This window comes from Aegilops tauschii, chromosome 4 (assembly GCF_002575655.3).
Source record: "Aegilops tauschii subsp. strangulata cultivar AL8/78 chromosome 4, Aet v6.0, whole genome shotgun sequence".
NCBI classification, from domain to species: Eukaryota; Viridiplantae; Streptophyta; class Magnoliopsida; order Poales; family Poaceae; genus Aegilops; species Aegilops tauschii.
Genome location: NC_053038.3, coordinates 394,403,015 through 394,428,639, shown reverse-complemented (window position 1 = coordinate 394,428,639; position 25,625 = coordinate 394,403,015).

Below are 25,625 nucleotides of genomic sequence, written 5' to 3'. Positions count from 1 at the left end.
CCCGGCGCCTCGGGGAGGGGGCCTCCCCTTGCGTCGCTGGTTGTTACCTTGGGAGCTCGTGTTGGCTACGAACTCTAGGCTGCCATCGTCCTTGCGCTTGCCTCCTCCTTGGTTCCCCGGGTTAAACTGAGGACCCTTGCCATTGCCGTTCTTCTTTCCCTTCCCTGTCCTTTCATCATCTGAAGGGGGATCCTTGGTACCATCGGAATCGGCGTACTTGACAAGAGCCGCCATTAGTGTACCCATATCAGTGTAGTCACGTTTAAGCCGCACAAGTTTCATCTTTAGGGGCACAAAGCGACAGTTTTATTCCAACATTAAGACTGCAGAGCCAGCATCCATCTTATCCGATGAATGTATGATCTCCTTGACCCGGCGAACCCAATGGGTCGTGGATTCACCCTCCTGCTGCTTACAGTTGGTCAGATCCACAATTGACATAGACTGCCTACAAGTATCTTTGAAGTTTTGGATGAACCGGGCTTTCAGCTCAGCCCAAGACCCAATGGAATTCGGTGGTAGCCCTTTCAACCACGTACGGGCAGTTCCATCTAACATCATGGTGAAATACTTGGCCATGGCCGCCTCACTGACCTCCAGTAGCTCCATAGCCATCTCATAACTCTCGATCCAGGCCGCGGGTTGTAAGTTAGCTGTATAGTTAGGCACCTTCCTAGGGCCCTTGAAGTCCTTAGGCAGACGTTCATTACGGATAGCTGGCACTAAACAAGGAACACCCCCGGTCCTGGTAGGGATACCCACATCAACGGAAGTCGTCGGGTAAGCCGGGGGGGTCTGGTAAGCCGTCAATTGAGGCGCTTGCTCCGCCTCTTGCCGTGCTTGGTCCGTTGCGTAAAAGGCTCCATTATGAGCCGGGCCATGGCCAGGGGGCGGGTCATGGCGTCGGACGTTGCTTGAGCCGGTTGCCGAGACCATGTGCCGGCTGTAACTCGGGCTCTGGCCTGGACGAGGAGTCGAGTGCATCCTGTCCCGGCTGTAGGAGTATGCCTCTTGCTGCGCCAGTGCTATTTGAAGGAGTTCCCTGACCCGGCGGGTCTCGATAGCCGTCGGAGAGTCACCGTCAACTGGTAGGGCCGCCAGCCGTGCTGCCGCAGCGACCATGTTCTCCAGCGGGTTATTATAATGACCCGGGGGTATTGGCACATACTGAGGCAGGGCAGGGGGCACCTGGGGAGGCCCCATCACTCACGGCTGAATAAGGGGTCCAGACCCGGGTGCTATGACCCCTGGCGGGTTACTAGACCCTGCACCTGGCGTGTTGAAGAGGTTGCGTGGATCGTAAACCGGCGGGAGTCGGGACTGGGCCTTTTGATGCCTCCTTCTCATGACCTCATTGGCCGCGTTCTGATCCATTGTGAGTTGGAAGGACTGCGCCTGAATCAGCTGAGTCTAGGCATCGAGAGCCGCCCGCTCCGCAGCCAGCCTGATTCCTTCTGCTGCAAGATCCTCTTTAGCTTTTATCAGATCCAATTTCAACTGTGCCACCTCCGCATCATGCTGGGCTTGATCCGCCGGGTCAACCGTGGCGGTTAACAGGGCCGTCATCTTGTCCGTGAGATCCATCAGCACCTGAGCCGGAGAAGGCACCGGGTTTCCCGATCCAGCAGTGGGGTTCTGAACAGGCTGCGCCCCAGCCATAAAAACTCCAACCTGACTTGGCGGCTCAAAAAGGTCCGGAATACTGTCGCCATCGGAACAACCCATGAGCCTGCCATCTTGAAGTTGGTACAACGAGTTTGACTCATCAGTGGACGACTCGTCGTCAGAGCCGGCGGCCGCCTCATCACCAGACCCGGATGGATCAGAGGGCCATCCATGGATGCATCCCACAAAGGCGCGCCTTAAGGCAGGCCGGGCCCGGGCGGGTCGTGCGCGCTGAGCCGTTTCGATGAGATCGGCGCAGAGATCCGGCTCGGGGCCCGGCTTACCAATCTTGCCAATGAAGACATGAATTCCGCCAAAGGGGACCCGGTACCCGTACTCAATTGAGCCGGCGTCGGGGCCCCAGTCCGCGTCGTCGATGTAGAGCTTGCCGCGGCGACTTTTGGTCATCCGGCCCACAGCGTATCCCTTGAGCCCTTCGAAGCTGCCCTTCAAGAACTCAAATCCACCGTGCGCTGGCCCCACGGTGGGCGCCAACTGTCGTGGAATTGTCACGGCAGATGTCCTTGAGCTAGGACTTAGTCGTGGAGCCATCGCAACTAGGAAGCTTGAAGGGGTTAATGTGGGACAAGAAACACGAGGGTTTATACTGGTTCGGCCCCTTACGGTGAAGGTAAAAGCCTACGTCCAGTTGAGATGGTATTGATTAGCGTTACGATCACCAGGGAGCTAAACTTGCTATGCCCGGCTCTCGTGAGATTGTTGTCGCCCTTAAACCGCTGCCGGGTCGTCCCTTTATATAAGGAGGCTGACGCCCAGCAGCCCTCAGAGTCCCGGCCGGCTCATAAGAGTGTCCGGCTCGGACTCTAAGCTATACTTGCCTTACGCTACAAGTTTTGCTATAATAATGATTGTAACTACGAGCCTTAAGCCATATCCGGTTCTCAGCCCATCTCTGACCCATCGTCTTGAAACTTGGCTCCGGGCTTCTGGCAACGACCGTACGAGTAACCCGACCCCTCCTGGCGGGTGACTCTAAGGTCTATATCCTCAACATTAGGCCCCAGATTGATTTGAGCCGGCTCATGTCAATCTTCGACTCTTCTGACAGAAAAAATCTCCGGCTTACCATTTATGTGAAGGCCATAACCCGGAGTGACGTCATCCTCTGGACTCCGGATAATGCGCCATGACATCATCATCCATTAAATCCGTTTTTTACTCCGTTAGATCCGCAACGGATCTTTGCTTTACTGTCATTCTGAAAATCGAGGCGTCGTGGGGGGGAGATAACCACGCCGTAGGGTCCTTAAATCTCGTGCCCATTTATGACCTTGCCTTATAAATAGGCCAGCCCAACGGGTTCTTCTCACGCTCTCTTCTTCCTCCTCGCGCCGTCGCTCCTCTGCCCGAGCTCTGCCACTGCCGCCGCCGTCGCGCCCCTGGTCTTCATCAACCCGGCCGCTGCATCACCCTGATTCGGACCAGATACACGGCGGCGACTTCCGCTCTTCTCCAACTCCGGTGAGTCTCCTTTGTCCTGTCAGATAGATCTACGGTAGGGTTCGAACAGTTCATCCGTGTTCTTCGCCATTGTCCGCAGGCTTCAGTAGTTCTCATAGCCACTGTACTTGGTTGATCTTTAACCTTGCATAAAACTAGTGCGGTAGTTGTTTAAGCCTCATTTCAAGTATCAGTAGATCTCCTTCCATTGTATAAATGCTTCGTTCGAGCTCTAGAATATCCGCTCGTCTGTTTCTAGGTCTAGAAAGTTTTCATTTCACCTGACCATTTTGATCCAACAAAGTTACTGCCATATGTGAAACCTGTTTTACCACACTTAGTAAAAACTGCAACCATTGAATCTTGGCGGCTTACGATTCCGGGTTAAAAAACCCACTCGTTGTAGAATCCTCCGGTTTTAAAGAGAACCATGCCTTATAGAATCCCCCGTCTTAACTGTGATAAAGCCGTAAACAATCAATCTTGTCTTGAATGCCCCTGCGGCTTAAATAATCCACTGTACCTGAGTATATATCATTAGCCCCCTTCATAAGCCGCCATCTTAGCTTGATCGATAGATCTCCGGCTTATAATTAACCCGGACACTTTTTCTCTTTATCATAGACCACCAACTTTCACCATGCCACCCAAGGCTCCCATCACTTGCAACTGGATGAGATCCAACGTCACCGATGAGACCCTGGCCAATTTTGTTAAGTCCGGATATTTACCTAAGAAGGAAATCATGTCCTATCGCGCCCCAGACCCGTCGGAAGAGAGACCACAGCCAAGGGACGGGGAGGTAGTGATCTTCGCAGACCATATGAGCCGGGGCTTCGCACCACCCGGCTCAAAGTTTTTCAGGGACGTGCTCAACTTCTTTGACCTACGGCCTCAGGATATAGGACCCAACTCCGTATCCAACATCTGTAACTTCCAAGTCTTTTGCGAAGTGTACCTTGGAGAAGAGCCCAGTTTGCTGCTTTTCAGAGAGCTGTTCTACTTAAACCGCCAAAATGAGTGTGCCAACGGGCCAAGTCTGGAGTTAGGCGGCATCTCCATCCAGCGGCGTAGGGACTGTCTTTTCCCTTACGCAGAGCCGCCGAGCCACCCCAAGGACTAAAATATGACTTGGTTCTACTGCCAAGATACGTCCTCGGCTGACGAGAACCCGCTGCCCGGCTTTCGCCCAACACGTCTAGAGCCGACTCATCCGCTGTCGGACAAACTGACTGCAGGGGAACGCCAGCCTCTGCTTCCAACTATCAATAAGATCAAGGCCCTGCTAGGAAACGGTCTGAACGGAATTGACCTGGTCCGGGTCTGGATCTCATGGCGGGTGATCCCATTGAGCCGCCGCCCCGGCTTAATGTGTGAGTACACCGGGCGAAAGGATGACCCGCAGAGGCACAGTCGCAATGATCTTCCAGAAGACGTTGCAGAAGAAGAGACCAAGGCTCTTCTAAACGAGAGCCTGGCAGATTGCGGAAGAACCGGGTTAGCCCCCTTCTCCAAGACCAATCCGGCCCCAGCGGTAAGCCGCTGCCTTTAACTTTTATCTTTGTCTGTATATAACCTTTATCTGAACTGTTTTAAGAATCAATCATTGTATCTTTCAGGCTGATGATAAGTTCTGGCGGGTCAAATATGACCATGAAGCGGCCAAGAAGGCCAGGAAGGCGAAGAAAGCCGCCAAGAAAGCCGCCCCTCGTAAAAAGGGAAGCCGACCCACTGCTTCGGAGCAATGCAATTAAGCGACAGCTCCGAGTCAGAGGTAACCCTTAAACCTTTAAATTCTTGCTATATTTGTTGTTTGTTGCTTTCTGCCTTATCAACACTTTGCTCATTGACAGGATGACACCGGCGCCAGTAACCCGGTGGTTGAAGAGGTAACATCACTTTCCTCCGGCTCGGAGCCCTTGCCATAGCTGAAAGTCCGAAGGGTAACCCGGAAAGTAAGCTTTTCACATCCTTTAGCTCATCAAGACCCTCAATTTCTTTTGAAGCAGCAGGTTCACGAAAGCCGGCGTCACACCTGGGCCCGCAAGGACACCGACCTCTCCGCCGGGTTACCCGACGCAACAAGGAAGCGTCGCACTGAGGTTTTTTCTCACTTGTACCCTTTTCATCCGTTGGCAGGTGTTATCCGTCAGCCACTCAACTCTTCTGACTCCAATTATCAGGAGACCTCCCCCTCTTCGGGTGACTCCATGCAGTCAAATCTACCGGCCTTCAAGACTGTGCCCGGGTAACAACAATCTTCTTACATTATCTTTGTCTGTACTTACTCTTTGTGTGCCTAACACTTCTGTCTTTTCAGCGCCCAGGCAAAGCTCACCAAAAGAGCGAAGAAGACCAGGTCAGCCGGAGTGCCAGACTTACCTGACCCGGAGGCGACGGCTCAAGAGCCTCCAGCTGCCTCCGCCCCCGAAGCCACCACTCCAATGGACACGGCGCCTGAGGCCCCTGCCCCGACTACCAAGGCAACAACCGAAGCTTCGGTTAACCCGGAGGCCTCCGGCTCAGCTCCACCAGCAGACGACCCGGATGTGGTAATCACCCGGACGGAATTCGTTGAGCCGGGGAGACCGACCGCTTTGGCCAAATGCTCCGCGAAGGGGGAGTTTCTGCAGCCCCACCGGGTGAACCTGGACCTCTCCGGCTACACCGACTTGAGTATTGGAGAGCTCGTCTCTGGCTACATCAGCCAAGTACACAACAGCCGGGACGCCGAGGTTGCCATGGTCAACCAGATCCAACAAAAATCGGAGGTATCCTTCTGCTGTCTTCTTACTTTACTGCGTAGTTACCTTTGCCATGCTAGCCCCCAAGTCGACGTTTTCTGCTTGAATACGTTGTAGACTTAGGTTCCGGCTTACTCAACTGAGCCGGCAGTATGTAGATAGATACGTTCAATATGCATTAGCCCCCAAGTGCCAAGTGTCTTTGCTTGGAAAACGCTTGGGACTTATACAATGACTGTTAATTAACCCGGAAATATATGCAGGCTGTTGGCAAGAAATTAGAGGCGGATCTTGCGGATCTCAAGAGCCGGCTGAAGATGCAGGAGATGGAGACCCGGAAGGCAAACGCCAAGTTTGTATCCAGCATCACCACTCAAGAAAAACTGAAGAACGAGTTTGATGCTGAGAGAAAAGCCTGGGTCGAAGAGAAGGCCGCGCTGGTGACCCGGGCGGAACAGGCGGAGAAGGCTCTCGCTGAGAAGACCGCCGAGCTCTCCGGCCTAAAGCGCCAGGTTTCCCAAATGGTAGCTGCTATCTTCGGTAAGTCGCCTCACCGGCTTTCATCAAGTTTATATATGTCATGATTCATCCTTGTCACCGGCTTATCTGAGTCTGTTAACCAGGTCCCAGGAGTGCCAACCTCAACCAGAGTGTGGTCACCAAGTTAAAGGCCGTGTACACCCTGGTGGAACAGCTCTACACCGGGTCACAGCGTGCCTTAGCTGTGGTGGCCCTATCCAACGAGGTGCCAACTCATCTTGCCGAAGTCCTGCGCCGGCTCGCTGTTCTGCCGCAACGGATCCAGGAGCTACGACGGGCCTCCGCGAGAGCCGGAGCAATCGCCGCGCTGAGCCGGGCCAAAGCATTCCTGCCGGAGCTAGACCCGGCAGACATCGCCCTGGGTTACCCAAGCCTGAAGGAAGACGGCTCAGCCTTCGACCAGAAGGACTTCGCGGTGTGTGTGAAGGCTGTACGCCCGGTGGCCACCCTCCTCGGGAACGACACCAACTTAACCAAGTACCAGCCGGGTTATGATGCGGAGAATCAGAGGATTCCATCCCCTCGCTATGAAGCTCTCAATCTGATCCCTCCGGCTCGTCAGCACACCTTCGCCCCGGAGATTGACCCGGCAGGGTTAATTGACGAAGAAGCCCAGTTCGAAGCTCTCAGCGGCATCGACTGGAAATCATCCACTTTTGAGGTCTTAGGATCAGCCGGAGGAGAAGACAGGAATGAGCCGGGGACTTCAACCCAGCGGGCATCATAATTTAGCTGGCGGGTTATCAAACATTGTTCCACCTTTTAGACTTGAAGAGCTATTGTAATAGAGTAGGTGCAACAGTTTATCTCTGTCGTGCCATCGTGCACGTTTTGAATGCGAAAACCCTTTGAATTTGTCTCTTTGATGTTTCTCCGGGTCATAATCATCCCTTTGTTTTTCTCAACCTCAAAAGGTGCCTTTAAGTATCTGCATAGAAAGGCAAATCACAAGTCTCGAGGCGGCTTACCGCCCTGAGAATTGGGTGTTTGAGATAGATAACCCGGAATATGAATCAAAAAAGACTGGTCCTTAATTATACTCTGAACATAGCCGTAACAATCACCCTTAACGGCCTGTAGGTATACTTCCGGTTTAAATAATCCGGGTAGTAAGGTTGACACCTTAACTCTGATTTACTTGCCTTGATGACACCCATGACATGCAACTAACACTGTAAACCAAAGTTAAGCCGGCAAGTGAGACCCGGTCATGTATACCTCAGAGTAAACTTGTGAAAAAGCAGAAAAACTTAGGGGCTTCCGGTTCGAATACGACCAGAGACCCGGCCCAAAGGGGTTAAGCCAAGATTCGGATACGATCATACAGCCCCCAGTGGGTGTGGCGATGCCAATCAAGAGGGTACCGACAGCTATGTTCTCTTTGGTTCGAATGCGACCCATGTTTGAACAGGAAGCCCCCAAGTGATTCTTAAAATTGTTTAACGACGCTGATTCGAATACGATCCATGTCGGTTCTCAGAGGGGTTAAACTATGGTTCAAATATGACCAAAGGCAACCTCCCAATGAGCTCGGCACTTTGCCAATCAAATGGGTATCGACAGCTATGTTCTCTTTGGTTCGGATACGACCCATGTTTGAACAGGAAGCCCCCAAGTGACTTTACCGCTTACGGCTAGATTCGAATACGATCATAAGCCGGATCCTCCTTTGAGTCAGCATGTAATCTTGCAATAAAAACAACACACGCATATTTGGAGGAGAAAAAAGGACAGAGGTCCTACTTTATTGATTATCATAATATATACATGGCTGAGATAAATATGTACACCACGAGAGCCGGTAGCTCAAGTGTAGTAAGGCCGAAGCTGAGCTATGTTCCACGGCCGACGGGTCTCTTCCTCAGACTTACGTGAATCTTTGTGCTCCCGAATGTCAATGAGGTAATATGACCCGTTGTGCAAGTTCTTGCTGACCACAAAGGGCCCTTCCCAAGGTGGGGATAATTTGTGTGCATCTGTTTGATCCTAGATGAGCCGGAGCACAAGGTCGCCTTCCTGGAAGACCCGGGATTTGACCCGGCGGCTATGATAACGGCGCAGGTCTTGTTTGTAAATCGCTGAACGGGCTGCTGCCACATCACGCTGTTCATCCAACAAGTCAAGAGCATCTTGACGCGCCTGTTCATTATCCATCTCAACATAAGCCGCCACGCGAGGTGAGTCGTGGCGGATGTCGCTGGGGAGGACTGCTTCTGCTCCATAAACCATGAAGAAAGGCGTGAAGCCTGTAGTTCTGTTAGGAGTAGTATTGATGCTCCATAAGACGGAGGGCAACTCCTCCACCCAACAACCCGGCGTCCGTTGCAAAGGGACCAAAAGCCGGGGCTTGATGCCCTTCAGAATCTCCTGATTAGCTCTCTCTCCTTGACCATTGGATTGAGGATGAGCCACTGAAGAAACATCAAGTCGGATATGCTCTCGTTGACAAAACTCTTCCATGGCGCCTTTGGAAATATTGGTGCCATTGTCAGTTATAATGCTGTGCGGAAAGCCAAAGCGGAAAATCACCTTTTTCATAAATTGAACCGCCGTGGCTGCATCGCACTTGCTAACTGGCTCAGCTTCCACCCACTTCGTGAATTTGTCAACTGCCACCAAGAGGTGGGTCTTCTTATCCTTGGACCGTTTAAAAGGCCCAACCATATCAAGCCCCCAGACCGCAAAAGGCCAAGTGATTGGGATCATCCTCAATTCCTGAGCCGGCACGTGAGCCCGTCGTGAGAACCTTTGGCAACCATCACACTTACTGACCAAGTCCTCCGCATCAGCATGAGCCGTCAGCCAATAAAAACCATGACGGAAAGCCTTGGCCACAAGAATACTTGCCTTACGCTACAAGTTTTGCTATAATAATGATTGTAACTACGAGCCTTAAGCCATATCCGGTTCTCAGCCCATCTCTGACCCATCGTCTTGAAACTTGGCTCCGGGCTTCTGGCAACGACCGTACGAGTAACCCGGCCCCTCCTGGCGGGTGACTCTAAGGTCTATATCCTCAACAATCGTGATTTGGCTTTCGAGATCGGAGACCATGTCTACCTCCGCGTCTCTCCAATGAAAGGTACTCGTCGCTTCGGTATCAAAGGGAAGCTTGCCCCTAGATACGTGGGTCCTTTCAAGATCATTGGCAAAAGAGGCGACCTCGCCTATCAACTTGAACTTCCTTCCAACTTCGCGAACGTGCACGATGTGTTCCACGTGTCACAGCTCCGCAAGTGCTTCAAGACGCCTGAGCGCACTATCAACTTCGAAGAGATTGACCTCCAAGAAGATTTGTCTTATCATGAGCACCCCGTTGCTATTCTTGAAGAAACTGAGCGCAAGACTCGCAACAAGTCCATCAAATTCCTGAAAGTGAAGTGGTCGCACCATTCCGACCGGGAAGCCACCTGGGAACGCGAGGACCATCTCCGTTCCGAATATCCGGAGTTCTTTCAGTCCTAGATCTCGGGACGAGATCCTCTCGTAGTGGTGGAGTGTTGTAACACCCCGTATGTAACTGGCCATATTTGTAACTCCAACTCTTGCCATTTCCGGCTATGTGATATGTTTTTCCCTCCGTTGTCGGGTTTTGTCTTTCGTTTTGTGTTTTATCATGTCATGCATTTTCATATCATGTCATCATGTGCATTGAATTCGCATACGTGTTCGTCTCATGCAACCGAGCATTTTCCCCGTTGTCCGTTTTGCAATCCGGCGCTCCTATCTCCTCCGGTGCACCCCTCTTGTTTTCTTTCGTGTGCGTGTGTCAAACTTTCTCGGAATGGACCGAGGCTTGTCAAGTGGTCTTAATATACCACCCGGAGACTACCGGTCAAGTTTCGTTCCATTCGGAGGTCGTTTGGTACTCCAACGGTTAACCGGGCATCCGCAAAGTCCATTTGAGTGTCCAGCAAAAACCCCCTCTAAAACCAGCCCAAAACCCACCAAACTCTCTTCCATGCTCTAGGTCGTTCGATCACGATCGTGTGGGCGAAAACCGCACCTCATTTGGAGCCTCCTAGCTCCCTCTACCTATTTATATGTGGGCATCCCGAAAAACGAATCACAGACGAAACCCTAACCCACTCCCTCCGCGCCGCGCCGGACGCGTCCGCCCGCGCCGGACAACGTCCGTCGCCGCGCCCCGGCGAATCCGCCGCCGCCACGTCAGCGTCGTCAGCCCCGCCGCCGCCGCCGGCCCGCGGGCCCGCGCGCCTCCGCCGCCCCCGCGCGCCCGCCGCCGCGCTCGCCAGCGCCGCCGCCGCCTGGTCCCGTCTCCCCGCGCCGCTCCGCCGCCGTCCGCCGCCTCCTCGGCGCGCCGCCGCCACCGCGCCTCGGGCGCCCTCCTCCGGCCGCGTCCCGCCGGCGTCGCCCCGCGCCTTTCCTCCGGCCGCCGCGGCCTCCCTCGCCTCTCCCGTCGCCGGCGAGCGACCTCGGGAGCCCGAGCCTCGATCCAGATCGCCCGTGCCCGTACGCGTTGACTTCTCCTCGCCCCTCCTTTTTTCTCTAAGTCTGGAATTTTTATCAGCATGTGCCTCTGTACCCGATGCTTTAACTCCGTGCATGTAGCTCCGATTCGCGCGTGTAATATGTCAAATTGTTCGCCTCGTGATGCTCTTCATTTTGCTCAATTGAACCATGTTCATTAGAGGTCATCTTGATGCCCAAATCTCTGTTGGAAGAGGGCTAGTTGCTGTTATTCTCTGGTTCTTATCAGAACTTGGAGATTTGTTATTTTTGTATCATTTAATCGGTGCATCTTATGAGCATGAGCTCTCCATGTGTTTGGAAGTATGCCATGCCATCTTTCCAGTGGTGTAGTCCACGTATTTTTGTGATCTCTGTGGTGACTAGCACAAGCATGCAAAGTAGGCCCCGTAATATTTCTGATTTCAGGGACTTAGTGATTTCTCCAAGTCTTTGTCTGCTGTAATTTTGTTGCCATGTAAACTTGATGCTACAGAGAGATCAATGCATATTTTGGAGATGTTCAGTAAGGATGTTTTGTAGCCATAGTTGTCATTGACCCATTCCTGCAATTGTTTGCAATTATGGAGTGCCATATCATGACTTGCTATGTTTACATGCTTGCCATCATTTCTTCTGGTCCTTTTTGGCTTATGATCAGTAAGGGACTTTTGTCATGTGCTTTTAGTAGAACACTTCCATGCCTTGTTTTGCTATGTTAAGTTCCTGTAGCATGTCGATCTAATGCTCCGAATATTGCTACCTGATGCTGTTTTCTGCCATGTCCAGTTTTTCACTAAGTCTGTGTACCTGTAATCTTTTGCACTTTTGCCATGCTTGTTTGAGCTTGATATGTTGTGAACTAGCCGTAGCTCAGTGTTCATCTTTTGTCAAGCATCTCCTCTAGATTACTTCCATGTGCCTTGTTGCTATGTTGGGGTGCTGTAGCATTGTTACTTATTGCATTTTAAGTGCTATCTTGCTGTTTATCGCAGATTAGTGTCATTCTTGTTTTGCTCGCCATTTGCAAACCGTGCATCCGATTCCGGTGATCTTTATATCGATTTCGACCGAAATCATCTCATCTTTCCAGTGGCATGCTTGGTTTGCCAAGTTACTGCCATGTTCATCATTTTCCTTCCGGAGCACGCATATGCATCGCATATCATATCTTGCATATCATACATGTTTTGCATCATGTTGCTTGCGCATTCCTCGTTGTTGATTGTGGTTCCGTTTTTTTGTGTTCTTGCCTTGGGTAGAGCCGGGAGACGAGTTCGTGAACGAGGAACCTGTCGAGTACGCTTACGAGGATCAAGCTTTCGACAACTCTGAGAATCTTGCAGGCAAGATGACCACCCCTCGAAAACTTCTATCTTTGCTATGCTAGTTGTTCGCTCTATTGCCATGCTCGCTACCTATCACTTGCTATATCATGTCTCCCATTTTAGCCATGTCAGCCCTAACCATCCTTTCCTAGCAAACCGTTGTTCGGCTATGTTTCCGCTTTTGCTCAGCCCCTCTTATAGCGTTGCTAGTTGCAGGTGAAGTTGAAGTTTGTTCCATGTCGGAACATGGATATGTTGGGATATCACAATATCTCTTATTTAATTAATGCATCTATATATATTTGGTAAAGGGTGGAAGGCTCGGCCTTATGCCTGGTGTTTTGTTCCACTCTTGCCGCCCTAGTTTCTGTTATACCGGGATTATGTTCCTTGAGTTTGCGTTCCTTACGCGGTCGGGTGATTTATGGGACCCCCTTGACAGTTCGCCTTGAATAAAACTCCTCCAGCAAGGCCCAACCTTGGTTTTACCATTTGCGACCTATCCATTTTCCCCCGGGTTTTCTAGAGCCCGAGGGTCATCTTTATTTTAAACCCCCGGGCCAGTGCTCCTCTGAGTATTGGTCCAAACTGTCAGTCGCCGGTGGCCACCAGGGGCAACTCTGGGCTGGCCTATCAGAAGCTTGGACAATCCGGTGTGCCCTGAGAACGAGATATGTGCAGCTCCTATCGGGATTTGTCGGCACATTCGGGCGGCTTTGCTGGTCTTGTTTTACCATTGTCGAGATGTCTTGTAAACCGGGATTCCGAGACTGATCGGGTCTTTCCGGGAGAAGGTTTATCCTTCGTTGACCGTGAGAGCTTATGATGGGCTAAGTTGGGACACCCCTGCAGGGTATTATCTTTCGAAAGCCGTGCCCGCGGTTATGAGGCAGATGAGAATTTGTTAATGTCCGGTTGTAGATAACTTGCCACTTGACCCAATTAAAATACATCAACTGCGTGTGTAGCCGTGATGGTCTCTTCTCGGCGGAGTCCGGGAAGTGAACACGGTCTGAGTTATGCTTGACGTAAGTAGGTGTTCAGGACCTCTTCTTGGTCATTGCTAGATGACGTCCGTTCCTTTGCTTCTCTTCTCGCTCTCATTTGCGCAAGTTAGCCACCATATATGCTTTTGCCGCTGCAGCTCCACCTCTTTGCACCATCCTTTCTTATAAGCTTAAATAGTCTTGATCTCGCGGGCGTGAGATTGCTAAGTCCCCGTGACTCACAGATTCTACCAAAACAGTTGCAGGTGCCGACGATGCCAGTGCAGATGATGGGGTCGATCTCAAGTGGGAGTTCGACGAGGAACGTGGTCGTTACTATGTGTCTTTTCCTGATGATCAGTAGTGGAGCCCTGTTGGGACGATCGGGGATCTAGCAATTGGGGTTGTCTTATTTTCATCTGGATATTGACCGTAGTCGGTCTATATGATTGGATTTTGGATGATGTATGAATGATATTTATGTATTGTGTGAAGTGGCGATTGTAAGCCAACTCTTTATCCCATTCTTGTTCATTACATGGGATTGTGTGAAGATGACCCTTCTTGTGACAAAACCACTATGCGGTTATGCCTCTAAGTCGTGCCTCGACACGTGGGAGATATAGCCGCATCGTGGGCGTTACAAACATGGTTTAGTTAATTAAAGGGCGGGGCCCGTCTGTTAGTCGCACTGGGTGGCCCAGTCAGCATGTTGACCAAGTCAACATGTTCAATAGGGCCCACGGGACCCACCTGCAGCGACCCAGGGTGGGCCCCAGTCCCAGCCACATCAACGGTGTCACCGGAGTTGGCTCCGGCGACCTCAAACGCGGCGGCCAAACCACGGCAAGCAGCGGAAAACCGCGGTAGGGCATCATTTTGCGCGATTTTCATTGCGTTCGAAAGGGTACTCCTCCGCGCGTCGATCTGCAGCATCGGAACGGGCGGAGGTGGTCGGCAGAGGCGTCAGCGATGAGCAAAGGCGACGATGGCGGCTTCGGGCGCGGACGGGGATCGCGCTAGGAGGCACGGGAGGAGGCGCGAACGGCTGGGAGGCCTCCTGGCAGCGCTGCGGGCACGAAGCCGTGCTCGAAAGTGAGCTCGGCCGGTGGTGGCCGAGACGGAGAGGCTCGGCAGCGGCGACGAGTTCGGCCACGGCGGCAACAATGGCCTACGGGCACGGGAAACGACAGGGGAGTAGGGGAAGGAGAGGGAGGTGCTCACCGAGCGGCTAAGAAAAGCCCTCGACAGGTTAGGAGCGCAGGGGAAGGCCGGAGTTGACGGCAACGGTGACGTTCGTCGGAGAAGACGCGGCGACCGAACGGAGAAGACGGCGTCGATTCGGTCGGTGAGGTGGCGCCGAGATCGAGCTCGTGGTTGGAGAAGGAGCAACAGTCGATGACGGAGCAGAAGGGCCTGTCTGCGAGGCAAGACGGTGACGGTGGCCGTGGTGGCGATGCAGCACAGCGACGGTGGCGCTCGGGAGGAGCGAGCGCGTGAGGGAGGGGGAACGAGCGAGGGGAGAAGGGAAAAGATCCCGGGTGCTGACGAGGCCGAGGGGGAACCGAGGCGCCTGGGGAGCGGCCTTATCCTCCCGTCGGTGGCGTATGGGGCGCGGCACCGGGTCCGGCGGGGACGAGCAGGAGTCCCCCTCCCGGTCGGTCGTACAGGGGAGAGGGAGACGACTCGGGGAGGGGTTGGGCCGGTCAGTCCAGTTGGGCTGCTTCGGTCTTTTGGGCCAAGGGGGTCTTTTCCTTTCTTTCTTTTTTTGTTTCCTTTTCTTATTTTTACTTTTATTTTTCTGTTCTTTTTTTTATTTTAGATACACATTGTTTTTAGCTTAGAAAAAAATGATAACAACTCCTAAATTGATGTTTGAGAACCACCCACTGCCATAAATGTTTTACCCCGAAATAAATTAGTTTAGAATTTTATTAATCGAAAAAGGTATTCACTTAATTGTTTTGCTGCAGTTCTAATCACTTTAGAGTAATTAATTATTTTATAAAAATGTTGTTTCTCCACCAATACTATCGATGATTTAATTGTCACAATAAGAACATTTTAGTTTTGAATTGAAAACTTTTATTGTTTGACTTTAATTCAAATTTGAATTTGGATCGGTTCTGAACTAACACGAGATTAGCAACAGTAATCGTGGTGACGTGGCATCATACCAGAGGGCTACTGTAGCTTGATTACCCGGGCGTCACAATTCTCCTCCACTACAAGAAATCTCGTCCCGAGATTTAAGAGGGGAGGTAAGGGGGAAGGGATTTGGTTACGAAATTCTAATGAGTCTTCTCGGTCTTAGTTTATCTTCTCGAAGAGGTCGATCCATTACATTGACGTCTTCATTTCTCTGCTTCAGGTCATCTTAATGAAGTCGGCATCCTTTCTTCGGGAACTCCATCGTACTTACGAAAGAATAAAGGGTGGGCATTCCGGGAGAACAGACCTCTGCAAAGTCGACTATCTGGTCGATAACATCGAGGAAGGTGGCAGAAGTAACTCTTGAACTGGAACTTTAAGAAAATATAGAGAGCAAAGTAAGTAGGTACCATGAGAAGTTTCAAGCGGGTAGGCAATCGTTCGATGCCTGAAACAAAGTGTAAAAGGGGTCCAGAGCAATGGGAATAAGTTTTGTGTCTGATACCAGAATTGATGATCTCACGGGAGGTGGCTCGTGAATTATATACGAGGCCACGCGCGAGGAACATCCTTGGGAACAGGGGGTGTACAGGAGAGTCAGGTTTCGATCCTGTGGAACTGTGGGTTATGGGCCCACCATGTGGATTAAAAGTAGGAGGAACGGTGACATCTTGCACAGTCATGATAGCAAGACATGTCAGAGGGTAGCCTGTCGATTATGTCGTCAACAATGTCGGTACCAAGGGCGAGGGACGAAGAGAACCATTTTCCTGCTCGTTGAAACGAGGCGGACCAGTAGGCAAAGTCCTCGTCCATCAGCGGTTACCGAAATGTCATCAACAAAAGTAACGGGGTCTTACTGACAGGGTTGTACACCGAGGTGTTTGCACAAGCAGGGAATTAATACTGCTTAGATCATAATGATCACCAGAAACATTAAACCAACCAATGGAAAGGAAAATATGATTATCAGATTAAACAGAACAATGGAAAGGAAAATGTGTTTAAACACATATTTCAGGGGTATATCCTTCCCATGGACAATGGTTAGAAGAGAACCATTTAGGTTAGGGAAGAGGAAGTTCATGACATTACCCAAACAACGGTGTTTGAATAATTGATAACGAAAATTTAGCATTGTGCTTCAAATGTTTTTATTGAAGACCGGAGTACACAGACATGCTTCGAGATAGCTTTGACAAGGTCTTCAAGCAAAGGTAAGACCTTGGATACACAAAGGATCCATCGGGAAAAACTTATTAAACAAGTCATTCAGTTTCCTCATGGAAGAATGGTTAACCTTGTTAAAAAGGAAACTATAACACTAGGTCCTCCGGCCAGGTGTGCTAGGCATGACATCACCTTACCGAGTCATAAGAGGACCAATGTTATAACTCTTGAAAGTATGTTCCAACCATCATATCTAACCGAGATTCAGATCTGATTGGTGTCAGGATACCTCAGACTCGGGATGCCTGAGAAGAAAAAGGTGCGACAAATTGACGAGAAGACATTATAAGATTCTCGGGAAACGAACTATGGAAGCGAGTTCCGAAACAAGAGATCATCAGTAAACCAAGGAGAGGATGACGAGGTGGCTGATGGACTCAGCAACAATTCATCAGAATTTCAAAGGATGGATTTCCACAATTATGTGAACAAGGAGAAAACATTTGTCAAATCAAATGTTATATTGATGTATGCTCGAAGAAAACATTCACAATTAGACATTGGTTGAAAGGTGCACGCGAGATATGGGCTTAGGTAGCAAGATCAACGTTAGAGTGATGTATCAATAACCAACAGTCTAAGAATGAACTGTCGATCGTTAACTTCAAAGCAATAGGGTTGATAGAAGTACAGAACTCAAACAGCATCGTTAGCATATTAGTATCCTGGTTAAAAGCAACACCGGGACCAAGGAAGAATGGTGATGGTGAGAAGTATCATCATACCGAGAATTTCTAAGAGGTGGAGCAATCCCCACAACATTCTCAACAGAAAAGACGGTAATACTTCAAGGCAGAACACAACACTAGCTGGAGAGCAAGTTGTATTCATAATGTGGACATGTTCGCGATGAAAAGGAAGTCAAGGGTGTTGTCGATGATAATAAAAATCATCGAGGGCAAGGAGGGTATTTCTCATCATGAACACAGTTGACATCTCGGAAGAAGTTAAAGTGTTGAAGGTGATCCGACACATTTGCCGGGAGGTTTCAAGAGGATGCAATCAAACAACAACGGCAACAAGCAAGGAAATGACGAAGTGGCAAGTTATAGGATCAATATATAAGATGCAAGCTCGAAACCAAAGTTGCCTTTCAAGACAAGCAACATGATGTTTGAAAGCTCGACGTAAGTCGTGCTCACACACTGAAGAATTCGTGCACCAGAGAAGGACGAGGTAGCACAGTCAAAGATAGCAAGACCAGGACGCAGCCGATAGTCTAGGAATGACCTGATTGAGTTCAGAATTTCCTAGTAAAAAATAATAGGGGTATTTGATTTGTAGTGCGGAATAATTTCACTAGTCGGTGTCCTCGGTTGACAACAACCCAGAACCCGTAGAGTGATTACGACAAGGATAGACATTACTTCAACAAAGTTAGTAAGATGTGGTGCAATGGCAAGACATCTTCGAGATACTAGGGGGTAATACTCGAAGGTAGAACATGATAGAAGTAGAACCGGGTCATTGACCTATGACAATAGATACTACAACCTTGCCAAAAATAGACGAGGCACTGGATTGAATTCCCATCAGATATATCAGATCAGGACAGCATGGTCGGAGCCATAACTGTAAGGAATCAATCTCAAGAATACCGAAGGAATCATACAGCTGGGTAATTATTTGCAAGAAGCTTCCGAGACGGTCTACATCATTTTCATGGGCATGAACACAAAGTTTAAGGTCGACTCCCACTTCTTTAATGCATATCATTCCATTCACCTCTCGCTTTGATAAAACTGTAGTGTTGGAATTTTATCTGGTAGAACACCTAAAGAGTATGACTTGTTAAAACCTTCGGGTTCTCACGGATTAGGGGAAGGCATAGGTTCAACCCATCGGGCATCTTAGTAACATATACCCCAAGTTTCAAATGTAAATAAACAAGCTCGAAAGTAGAGCATGGTTGGCCAAGCAGAGGATACAATTTACCAAAGGCATTATGTATCAGGGGGAGGACTCACAAGGTGATTGAATATGAAGGAAACTGTCGGATAACAATCCAACAATGGATCGGGCGATCCACAACGGAGCTGATGTGAGTATCAGTACTCACTCAGAGGAAGAAAGAATGCAGAGGCATCAGATTCAAGAATCACCTGATTAGTCTGATGCTTAAATAGAAAGAAATTATGCTTTCCAAAACGAAGGATCAGAAGCAGATGCTCTGATCAAGGATGGATAAGTTGAAAACACTTAGTTGGACAATCAATAAAGGTTTGAATTGCCGAGAACCAACTCATGTCCGGAATGACGTCTGAGTCGGAAAAATAATTTTAAAAGGATCAACTGATGGTTGCATGCATTCGCACTCATGTTGAATCAATAGGATCAAAATGACGGTGCCTAAGGTTACTAACGAATATTGCCAGACATATGGAAAGCATCCATAATACAAGCAGACAAGTATTGCAGAGCAATAAGCTACTAAGGATTTTTGGAGGATCGAATAGTATTTCGAAGACCATTGTGAAACACATGAACAACTGGGGATGAACGGATACTCGATAAGGGTGAGAAATTATCCGTAGGGGTATTCAGGTGGCAAGGAACTGCAAGGCAGTAGGCACAAAAATATTCTCGGAACAATAGAAAGGATTTCAAGGTATCTTGTAATAACAAGATCAACTGGGAATAAAAGTAAGAACGGCAAGTGTATGTATTTATCCATAGGGATATTTCGGTGGTAGGGAATTGCAAAAGCAACTGGCACAAAGTCTCAAAAGAGCATCGGAGAGTAACTTCGAAATCTTCTGGTGCAGCCGGCGATCATTTCGACTGAAGGGGCTCTCCGGGACAAAGTGTTTTCGAGAACCTAAAGTTAGATTTTTAGAAAATCATTAAACCCGAATAGAAGAGAGATTAGAATCCCAAAGTATAGACGAGGAATAAAAGATCCTAATACCACCCAAATGGCGACATGGGCCCATGGGCCGCACAGCCATGTTAGCAAAAGTTTTGTAAAGTCTAGACTCGACTTCGGCCAAGGAGTGTGGAAGGGGAATTCCTACAGGCAGTTGGCTCTGATACCAACTTGTAACGCCCCCGATTTGACCGTACACTAATCATGCACGTAAATGTGTACGATCAAGATCGAGGACTCACGGGAAGATATCACAACACAACTCTAGACACAAAATAAAATAAAACAAGCTTTATATTACAAGCCAGGGGCCTCGAAGGCTCGAATACATAAGCTCGAAAACACAAGAGTCAGCGGAAGCAATAATATCTGAGTACAGACATAAGTTAAACAAGATTGCCTTAAGAAGGCTAGCACAAAAGTAGCAACGATCGAAAAGGCAAGGCCTCCTGCCTGGGACCTCCTCACTACTCCTCGAAGCCGAACTCCATGTAGAATCATCCTCGGGATCTCTAGCTCCTGGACTCCAGCATCTAGTTGCGACAACCAGGTAGAATGGAAAGGGGGAAAAGAGGGAGAAAAGCAACCGTGAGTACTCATCCAAAGTACTCGCAAGCAAGGAGCTACACTACATATGCATGGGTATATGTGTAAAGGGCCATATCGGTGGACTGAACTGCAGAATGCCAGAATAAGAGGGGGATAGCTAATCCTGTCGAAGACTACGCTTCAGGCCACCTCCATCTTGCAGCATGTAGGAGAGAGTAGATGGTAAGTTCACCAAGTAGCATCGCATAGCATAATCCTACCCGGCGATCCCCTCCTCATCGCCCTGTTAGAGAGCGATCACCGGGTTGTATCTGGCACTTGGAAGGGTGTGTTTTATTAAGTATCCGGTTCTAGTTGTCATAAGGTCAAGGTACAACTCCGGGTCGTCCTTTTACCGAGGGACACAGCTATTCGAATAGATAAACTTCCCTATAGGGGTGCACCACATAACCCAACACGCTCGATCCCATTTGGCCGGACACACTTTTCTGGGTCATGCCTGGCCTCGGAAGATCAACACGTCGCAGCCCCACCTAGGCACAACAGAGAGGTCAGCACGTCGGTCTAAATCCTATGGCGCAGGGGTCTGGGCCCATCGCCCATTGCACACCTGCACATTGCGAACGCGACCGGAAGCAGACCTAGCCTAGTAGGCGTTCCAGTCCAATCCGGCGCGTGCCACTCAGTCGCTGACGTCACGAAGGCTTCGGCTGATACCACGACGTCGAGTGCCCATAACTGTTCCCGCGTAGTTGGTAGTGCGTATAGACCAAATGGCCAGACTCAGATCAAATACCAAGATCTCGTTAAGCGTGTTAAGTATCCGCGAACGCCGACCAGGGCCAGGCCCACCTCTCTCCTAGGTGGTCTCAACCTGCCCTGTCGCTCGGCCACAAAGTAACAGTTGGGGGCCGTCAGGAACCCAGGCCCACCTCTACCGGGATGGAGCCACCTGTCCTTTCAGCCCCCTCATCAGAATCACTTGCGGGTACTCAATGAACCGACCCGACTTTAGTCACCACATGTGTCATGTATATAAAGTATATAGTATATACCCGTGATCACCTCCCGAAGTGATCACGGCCCAATAGTATAGCATGGCAGACAGACAAGAGTGTGGGGCCACTGATGGAACACTAGCATCCTATACTAAGCAGTAGGATAGCAGGTAAGGGTAACAACTGTAGCAACAATGACAGGCTATGCAGCAGAATAGGATTAACCGAAAGTAGTAACATGCTACACTACTCTAATGCAAGTTGTATATAGAAGAATATGCGATATCTGGTGATCAAGGGGGGGGGCTTGCCTGGTTGCTCAGACAAGGAGGGGTCGTCGGTGACGTAGTCGGCCACAGGGGCATCAGCATCGTCACGGGGTCTACCGAAGAGAAGAGGGGGGAGAAACAATAAATACATAGCAAGCAAGTGCATAACAGGACAACAGGCAGAGCTAGACGTGTTCTAACGCGGGGATAGGTAACACCGGCGAAGGGGGGAAACATCCGAGAAAGTATCCTCGGTGTTTCGCGTTTTCGGACAGATGAACCGGAGGGGGAAAGTTGCGAGTTGGCTATGCTAAGGATGTGTGGCGGACGAACGGGCTGCGTATCTGAATTCGTTGGATTTTTCGAGCAACTTTCATGTATAAAGTTTTTCCATCCGAGCTACGGTTTACTTTCTATGAATTTTCAAAGATTAAACCATTTTTGAATTTATTTATTTTAACAAAAAATGAATTATGATGCCAGCAGAGTGTCAGCATGACATCAGCAGGTCAACAGACCCGCTGACTGGTCAAACTGACCAGTGGGTCCCACCTGTCATAGACAGAGGGCTAACATTGGGTTATTTTAATTGAACAGGGTTAATTAGCAATTGGGCCCCACATGTCAATGACTAATTAGTCTAACAAGTTAATTTAATTATTTAAAAAACATGGTTTAGTTAATTAAAGGGCGGGGCCCGTGTGTTAGACGCACTGGGTGGCCCAGTCAGCATGTTGACCAAGTCAACATGTTCAATAGGGCCCACGGGACCCACCTACAGCGACCCAGGGTGGGCCCCAGTGCCAGCCACATCAACGGCGTCGCCGGAGTTGGCTCCGGCGACCTCAAACGCGGCGGCCGAACCACGGCAAGCAGCGGAAAACCACGGTAGGGCATCATTCTGCGTGATTTTCATTGCGTTCGAAAGGGTACTCCTCCGCGCGTCGATCTGCAGCGTCGGAACGGGCGGAGGTGGCCGGCAGAGGCGTCAGCGATGAGCAAAGGCGACGACGGCGGCTTCGGGCGCAGACAGGGATCGCGCTAGGAGGCATGGGAGGAGGCGCGAACGGCTGGGAGGCCTCCTGGCAGCGCTGCGGGCCCGAAGCCATGCTCGAAAGCGAGCTCGGCCGGTGGTGGCCGAGACGGAGAGGCTCGGCAGCGGCGACGAGTTCGGCCACGGCAGCAACAATGGCCTACGGGCACGGGAAACGACAGGGGAGTAGGGGAAGGAGAGGGAGGTGCTCACCGAGCGGCTAAGAAAAGCCCTCGACAGGTTAGGAGCGCAGGGGAAGGCCGGAGTTGACGGCGACGGTGACGTTCGTCGGAGAAGACACGGCGACCGAACGGAGAAGACGGCGTCGATCCGGTCGGTGAGGTGGCGCCGAGATCGAGCTCGTGGTTGGAGAAGGAGCAACGGTCGATGACGGAGCAGAAGGGCCTGTCTGCGAGGCAAGACGGTGACGGTGGCCGCGGTGGCGATGCAGCACGGCGACGGTGGCGCTCGGGAGGGGGAACGAGCGAGGGGAGAAGGGAAAAGATCCCGGGTGCTGACGAGGCCGAGGGGGAACCGAGGCGCCAGGGGGGCGGCCTTATCCTCCCGTCGGTGGCGTATGGGGCGCGGCACCGGGTCCGGCGGGGACGAGCAGGAGTCCCCCTCCCGGTCGGTCGTACAGGGGAGAGGGAGACGACCCGGGGAGGGGTTGGGCCGGTCAGTCCAGTTGGGCTGCTTCGGTCTTTTGGGCCAAGGGGGTCTTTTCCTTTCTTTCTTTTTTGTTTCCTTTTCTTCTTTTTACTTTTATTTTTCTGTTCTTTTTTTATTTTAGATACACATTGTTTTTAGCTTAGAAAAAAAATGATAACAACTCCTAAATTGATGTTTGAGAACCACCCACTGCCATAAATGTTTTACCCCGAAATAAATTAGTTTAGAATTTTATTAATCAAAAAAGGTATTCACTTAATTGTTTTGCTGCAGTTCTAATCACTTTAGAGTAATTAATTATTTTATAAAAATGTTGTTTCTCCACCAATACTATCGATGATTTAATTGTCACAATAAGAACATTTTAGTTTTGAGAATTGAAAACTTTTATTGTTTGACTTTAATTCAAATTTGAATTTGGATCGGTTCTGAACTAACACGAGATTAGCAACAGTAATCGTGGTGACGTGGCATCATACCAGAGGGTTACTGTAGCTTGATTACCCGGGCGTCACATATGGCCACGCTACAAGATAGTAAATACGGCCACGTACGTACATACGGGCGGGGTCTCAAACGCGTACTCCCACATACGTACGGTCAGGGCTTGTGTACATGGAGAGGCCACGGACGGCAGCAACGGCGTCCTGTTCATCGGAAGCCAACCGGTTGGGTAGGAACGGAGAAACTACGTCGTGTTCATGGGGAGGCAACGGAATGCGTTGTGTTCATCGGGAGGCAACGGAATATGTTGTGTTCATCGGGAGCCAACCGGCTTGGACGGAACAGCCGAAACGAGGTTTGGCATACCGCAGAATGGAGGAAACGGGCCATCTGTTCGACCGCGTACGGTCGAAACGGGGCCCTGTTCATCGGGAAGGGTATGGCGTACCGCAAAATGGAGGAAACGGACCTGTGTTCGACCGCGTACGGTCGAAACAGGGTCCTGTTGATCGGGAGGGGTGTGGCGTATCGCAAAACGGAGGAAACGGACTAGTGTTGGAGCGCCTACGGTCGAAACGAGGCCCCGTTGCTCAGGAGGGGTGTGGCGTACTGCAAAACGGGACTCCACGGGCTACTGTTCATCCACCGTCGACTTCCTCCAGCCTCCACCTACTACTGTTCATCCACCGTCGACTTCCTCCAGCCTCCACCAGCTATTGTTCATCCATGGGGTCCTGTTCATCCAGCCCTCCACGGGGTCCTGTTCATCCAGTCTCCACCGGCTACTGTTCAACCAGCCCTCCACGGGGTCCTGTTCAACCAGCCCCTCCACGGGGTCCTGTTTAACCAGCCCTCCACGTACGGGGTCCCTCCACCGACTACTTTTCATCCACCCCCATGCCTCCTTGATTGGGGTCCTGTTCATCCAGCGGCAACGACCTCTACTACCACGGGATCCTGTCCATCCAACCCCCACCGGGAACTGTTCATCAAGAGGCAGCTTTGATCGGCTTTAGTTAGCAGCAGTAGCGAAGGAATCACTCGGGTTCAGTTAACAGCAAGGGATCGATTGGGGTTCAGTAACGTAGCTAGTGCAATCGCTCGGGTTTAGTTAGAGCGCAACGCCTCGCACACACACGCGTACGTGTACGAGAGAAACGCGCAAACCTCCGTGCATCGCCCAGCCTCAACCATCCACCGTAACCGGGAACTCCCCGATATTTTCCTCGCCCTCGCTTCTACCACGGTTTTTTCCGTCATGGACGGCCCAAAGAATGTCTTGCAGCTGCGTCTCCGGCCCGCCCAGGACGAAAAGCCCATTTTCTGTCATGATTTTTTGTCAGAAGTAGGAGCCCGCCACATCTATGATGATACCAGGTTTTGTCACAATTATCGTCATAGAAGTGTCATAAGCATGACAGAAAAAAATTCGTTCGGCCCAAAATGTCACGGATGTGTCTTTTTTTTATAGTGAAGGTGATGACTCGTTAATAGATTTTAAAAGGCACGAAAGACCCTCTGCTGCTATCAAGAATGGATATGGAGAAATTGGATCTCCCTGTCGGATCCCACATGAAGGCTGGAACTCTTGTAATTTCTTCCCATTGAATAAAACTGAGAATTTAACTGATCTCACCATGCTCATAACAATTGTAACCCACCTTTCAGTAAATCCCAACTTCAACATTATGGACTAAAGATAAGCCCATTCAACTCTGTCATAAGCCCTCATCATGTCCAACTTCATTGCACAGTGTCTGTTCCTCTGAGCTGAGTTCCTCTTCATAAAATGAAGACACTCATGGGATGTAATTATATTGTCTGTCATGAGCCTTCCTGGGACAAAAGCAGACTGTTCTTCTGATATAATTTCAGGCAAAACTTGCTTTAACCGGTTAGAGATGACCTTGGAAGCAATTTTATCTAACACACTTCGGAGAGAGATGGGCCTGAACTGGGTCAAGGAAGTGGGATTTTTCTACCTTTGGTATTAATATCAGCATGGTGTCATTAATGCATTCGGCTGACTCTGTACCCTCAACGAGGATAGACCTTGTCACATCCTGACCACAAGTATTCCGATGACGTTGAAAAAAATGAGCGGTAAATCCGTCTTTTACTATGTTAAAAAAGGTTCAAGGATACCCGAACTCTCTCATAGGCGGTCCTAGTTTCTTTTTTGCTTTCTTAAATTCATGACCCTTTTAATTGCAGGCACAAGT